This window comes from Echinops telfairi, unplaced genomic scaffold (assembly GCF_000313985.2).
Source record: "Echinops telfairi isolate 266 unplaced genomic scaffold, ASM31398v2 ScPeMD7_655;HRSCAF=1070, whole genome shotgun sequence".
Taxonomy (NCBI): Eukaryota; Metazoa; Chordata; class Mammalia; order Afrosoricida; family Tenrecidae; genus Echinops; species Echinops telfairi.
Genome location: NW_022104553.1, coordinates 31,862,098 through 31,867,623, shown reverse-complemented (window position 1 = coordinate 31,867,623; position 5,526 = coordinate 31,862,098). Strand labels below are relative to the sequence as shown.

The 5,526-nt window shown below is 50.3% G+C and overlaps 1 non-coding gene across 1 annotated transcript; it reads left to right on the top strand.

Annotated features, from left to right (window-relative positions):
* Window positions 1-3,966: 3,966 nt before the first annotated feature.
* Window positions 3,967-4,130, top strand: LOC115870435. The gene has a single exon (XR_004046710.1). It is a non-coding gene; the product is annotated as a U1 spliceosomal RNA (small nuclear RNA).
* The last annotated feature ends 1,396 nt before the right edge of the window (window positions 4,131-5,526 follow it).

Below are 5,526 nucleotides of genomic sequence, written 5' to 3'. Positions count from 1 at the left end.
GCTGCCGAGACTGTTTCTGTAGAACCAGAAACATCATGAGATTTGGTTCCTTGCCCAGAGGTTTAGGGTCGTGGTTTCATGGGGTTAATTGGCCTAATAACATGTTTCGTGTTTCTGGTCTACGTCCTAGTTTATTGCCTAGTGTCTGGATCTTTAAAGCTCAAAAGTGGCCATCCAAGATATAATTGGTATCTGCTCAGCTGGAGCGACAGCCGGGTGGGGGGCAATGGAATGTGTGGCTAATGGTCCCCACCCCCCAACAACTGCCTCTTCTACCAGGAGCCCAGAATCTGGTGGAGTCCGGCTCCCCTCACTGAACATCTTCTAGAAGAATCTTGATACAAAGTGCCAACGCAGACCAGCATTTCAAATGCTCATGGCTTCCAGACTTTGTGGAGCCGTGGGCTATCTCTGAACCGATTGCCCTGCAGTCATCTTTAAACTTTACGACTAACATAGCCCCTAAAGCAGTAGTTCTCAACCTGTGGGTCAAGACCCCTTTGGGGGTCGCACGACCCTTTCACAGGGGTCACCCGATTCATCACAGTAGCAAAATGACAGTGATGAAGTAGCAACGAAAATAATTGTGTGGTTGGGGGGGGTCCCCACCACATGAGGAACTGTCTGAAAGGGTCGCAGCATCAGGAAGGTTGAGAACCGCCGCCCTAAAGCCAAACAAGGGCTTAACTAGCAAAGAGTGTTGGCCTTTAGTAAATTATTCATTCAAAATCTCTCTCTCTGATATCAAATTGAAGACAGCAACTCAAATGATTAGATAAGCAATGCAGAGGGCAGGGAGCTGATGTTAATTTGCCCAGAGGGGGGTGGTGAGACTGTTGCTCAACTCAGAGTACGTGACCAGTGTGATGAAACTGTGCATGTGTGTGCATGTGTGGGTGGGTGTGCATGGGGAGCTGATAGCATTGATAACTGTATAACCCCACTCAAGGGGCTAGCAACAGAATTGTATGTGAATGGACATATTGGAGTGTGTAAGATATGGGGGGGGGAACACCCAAAAACCACTATTATCGAAAAGAAGGATAAGGCTTTCCTGGGGGGGTACGGGATGGGGGGAGGGAATAAGGAAGCTGATTTCAAATAGTTCAAGAAGAAAGAAAATGATTCGAAACTGATTGGGGTGGCAGTTGTACAATACTGCTTGATGTGATTCAACTATGGGACGTTAGGCTATCTGTAAGAGCTCTCAATAAAATGATTTTTAAAAATAAAATACATAAATTGCACGTGTGGCCATGGTGAGCTCGATGTATAGTCTCAATCCCAATTATTTTCTCCACTGTGCAAAACAGAAAACACATTGTGGGACGGAATCAGCTTATCACGGCCACTGCAGAGCTCTGTTCTGAGGTGGACAGGGACATGCGTGTCCACGGTGCATGCTCTGAAAGCCAGCTCCCTGCCAGACAGGGGCGCTACACCTGGATTGGCCCATCTAGGCCAGGTGAGTTTAATTCAGCCAATGGGGTGAACTGGTACCGTTGACCACGCCTCCCAGCGGGCAGCCTGCAGAAGCCCTTCTGTTTCCCCCAGCTGCTTAGGAGGGGGAGGAGGGGGAGGAGGGGGAAGAGGAGGAGGAGGAGGAGGAGGGGAGGGGGAGGGGGGGAGGAGAAATGGTCCTCCACCTTCCTAATGTTGGGACCCTTTAACACAGCCGCAGGTGGTGGTGACCCCGTAGTGACCACGTAGTGACCACGTAGGTGGGCGCATCTGCGTGTGGGAGGACCGCTTGGAGACGGACACAGGAGCGGGTCTCGGTTCCTAAGGGCACCCCTGTGAAAGAGTCATTCTACCTCCAGAGGGGTCACGACCCCCCCGGTTGAGAACGGCTGTGCTAACCTTTATAAAAAAAACCACTTGGGTCACAAACCAGGCGGCGGTGTGAATTCTTTCAAGACCGAGGTCTTTCTCACCCAGAAACCCTAAGAGTCCCACAGGAACCGTGGGGACAGTGAGTCTGTGTTACTGTGGGTGCGGCTGGCTTCACCCCGCAAAGAATGCCATGGATGTCGCTGGAGGGTACATGCGGATATCATGTGTGTCCTCAACAGCCAAGGCAGTAAAACAAAGCGATGCTAAGGAGTCCCTACAGAGCACTGTTCTACCCTGACGCCCAAGGGGTCTGGGAGTTTCGAAGTTCAAGTCCTGTCGCCTCGGTGGTCTCTCTTGACATCCAGTCAGTTACGACGGGGAGACCTGACCAGGTGGGCTTCTGACACTGCTCGTCTTTCCCCCAAAGAGCCTTTCTGTCACAGCTACACTAGATAACTCAAGGGGTGTGTGTGTGGCCTAATGGTTACGCATTTGGCTACTCACCACAAGGTCAGCAGTTTGAAACCACGGGAGAGAGATGAGGCTTTCTACTCCCGAGAAGAGCTACAGTCTGGGAAACTCACATCCCTCGATGGCAGGCAGCTGGTGAGGATGGTTAGCGTCAAAGGGCAGACAGTCACACGTGTGGGCGAGGAGGGAGAGACATTGGAATTGTCTTGCCCTGCCGGTGCAGCCCCTTCAGAGGATCCTCTGTTAGCTCCTCAAACGTTCCACGCGAAGCTACCAGGGACACAGCCATTCCATTCCCAGAGCGTCCACAGGAGCCGAGGTGCATACGCAGGAAAAGTAGCACACAATGTCAGTTGTGCCCATGGCCAGTGACCCTGTCATAGGACAGAGTAGAACTGCCCCCTGTGGGTTTCTGCCATGGTACCATGTGGTAGCTAGATAATCATTTGTCAATTTGAGAGGATTAAGAGTGAAGGGGTGGGGTCTAGCCTGTCAATCAGGTCATAGCCAATGAGACCTCTGTGTGGGCCTGGCCTTCTCCTGAGGATTCTGGGAACTCCTGTAATTCCTCCTTGGAGGCAGGAGACCCAGAGACTCTCTGGGCTCACTGTCTGAGAGACTCTCTCCTGACAAGACATATGGGGCAATGCGGATGGCAGTGAGAGTCCTGGACCTGGAGGGGCCACATGGAGACCCACGCCAGCACTGAGATGCTTCCACCACCACTGGATCCACAAGATTTTCCATCCACTGACCTGTGATCTTCCTGCATTTGACATCATTGCATGTGTTGCGTGAGTCTGAAGAGGAATCTATAGATTGGTATCGGACATATGGGCTAATATCATACTTCTGGACTTGATCTGGCCTGGGCTGGGATGTTTTCTCAATATTCAATTGCTCTTATATAGAAAGCTCTTTCTTATACACACAGGAGCGTCTGAATTTGTTTCTCTAGTCCACCCGGACTCACACAGACATCTTCTTTCTCTCAAGGAGTGGCTGGTGGGTTCAAATCACTCACCTTCTCGTTAGCAGCCCAACGAGTGGCCCACTGCACCACCAGGGCCCCTCGAATGAGTCACAGGAGCAGCAACTCAAATATCGTCATCTGACAAGTGGGAGCATAAAACAGGGCATGTTCACCCGGCAGAGCAGGAAACAGGGTGAACGATGGATACACGCCACAACATGAATGGGCCCAGCCTGCCGAGCACTATGTTGCCTCAGTCACAAAAGCCCCAAAGTACGATCCCACCGACAAGAAAGCTGGACAAGAGGCAAATCCTAGGAAACCAGGGCGGATGATCCCTGCAGGACCAGTGGTGTGAGTGGCAATACTGGGAGGGTGGAGGGAGGGAGGGTTGGAAAAGGGGAACCGATGACAAGGATCTACATGTGACCTCCTCCCTGGGGGACAGGACAACAGAGGGTGGGTGAAGGGACACCGTCGGACAGGGCAAGATATGACAAAATAATAATTTATAAATTATCAAGGGTTCATGAGGGAGGGGGGAGCGAGGACGGAGGGGGGAAATGAGGAGCTGATGCCATGGGCTTAGGTGGAGAGGAAATGTTTTGAGAATGATGAGGGCCATGAATGTACAAATGTGCTTTACACAATTGATGGATGTATGGATCGTGATAAGAGCTGTATGAGCAATACCTACCTGGCAGGGGAGATACCATGATCACCAAGGTGACTTTCCCATGGCGAGGCTTATCCATTACACTCCAGATGTGGTGACCCCTGGGATTTCCCCAAATGTGGGAAACTCGACTACATCATTTGTGGTCATGGGGGACTGTGTTCGCGCTCTCCCCGGAGGGGAAAAAAAAAAGAGTTGTATGAGCCCCTAATAAAACGATTAAAAAAGAAGAAGAAGAGGCAGATCCATAGAGGGAGAAAGTAGGGCAGGGGCCGCCAGGAGCTAAGAGGAGGGAGAGACCGTGAAAGGTGCCAGGGTTTCACTCCTGTGTGCTGTACTTGTTGCAGAATCAGACCGTGGTCATGTTGCATGACCTTGTAAATATACTGAAAACCAGCGAATTGTGACCAGGACAGGGCCAGCTGTCCTTCAAAAATAAAGTGTTGATTCTAGGTCACCAACAAGCAGCATTATTTAAGACAATTGAGAAAATTTGAATGTAGTAGCTATGAAGGGTGGTATTAAGCTAATATTAAGGTGACATCAGACAACGATTCTTAGGAAACACTCACTGCAGTATTTAGAGCGGAATCGGCGGATGTTTCAATGTATCTTCAAAGGGCTCACAGAGAGAAAGAGTTTCAATGTATCTTCAAAGAGCTCACAGAGAGAAAGAGAGAGCTGGCAGATGTGGGAATCTGGATGGTGACTGCACAGTGGGGGTGACACTAGTCTTTGGCTCGGTGCCTCAGTGCTTGTATTATGCCATGGATTGAGTTGTGTGCCCCCCAGAATAGGCGTCAACTTGGCCGTGATTCCCAGTATGTAGGGTTGTCCTCCTTTTGTGATCTGTTGTCATCACCCTCCATTTTTCATTGTAGATCTTAACCTCTATTGTGGGGTACCAGCCTCCACAATCAAATGGGCCCAAGGGGTAAACTTAAAGAGACATCAGACAAGATAAGACATGCAGGTGCTCACCTCCAGGACCATCATGACTTCGGAGCCGGAGCCGTGCAGAGAGCACGAATATAATTCCAATCAAGGCTTACACGCACTCTAGGGGTCTGCCAGCCCCCTAATTACAGGTAACCACAGGTGTAACAGGAAGGGCTTGTATGGGTGACAGGAAGGCATAGACGGGCTCTAGAGTCATGATGGCACCCTAAATTTGGTCATCCCTGATCGGCTTGACCTGAGGTGTCCTTGGGGAACAATCCATTCTCCTTATCAGAAGGGCCCTACTTAGGGTGGGACAGACCATGTGGGGTTAAAGGGGAGAGGGAACCCCACAAATCATCACAGGTCCGGTAGGCACAATTGTACAGCGATAATAAATAGATAACAAGTATAGTAAAGTCATAGAGAGCATGAGAGTTAAAGGATGGAGTCAAGTAATGGAGTCAGACGCAATTCATGGTAGCATCGCTCACCTCAGCCCCGCTTGATGGCCTCGTGGAGGGAGAGAGAAACTTTAATGCTTCCCAAGCTTCTATTCTCTCTCTGGGGACGTGCAAGCCCCCTAATTACAGGGGAAGACATACGTCACAGGAAGGGGTTGTACAATAGGCAT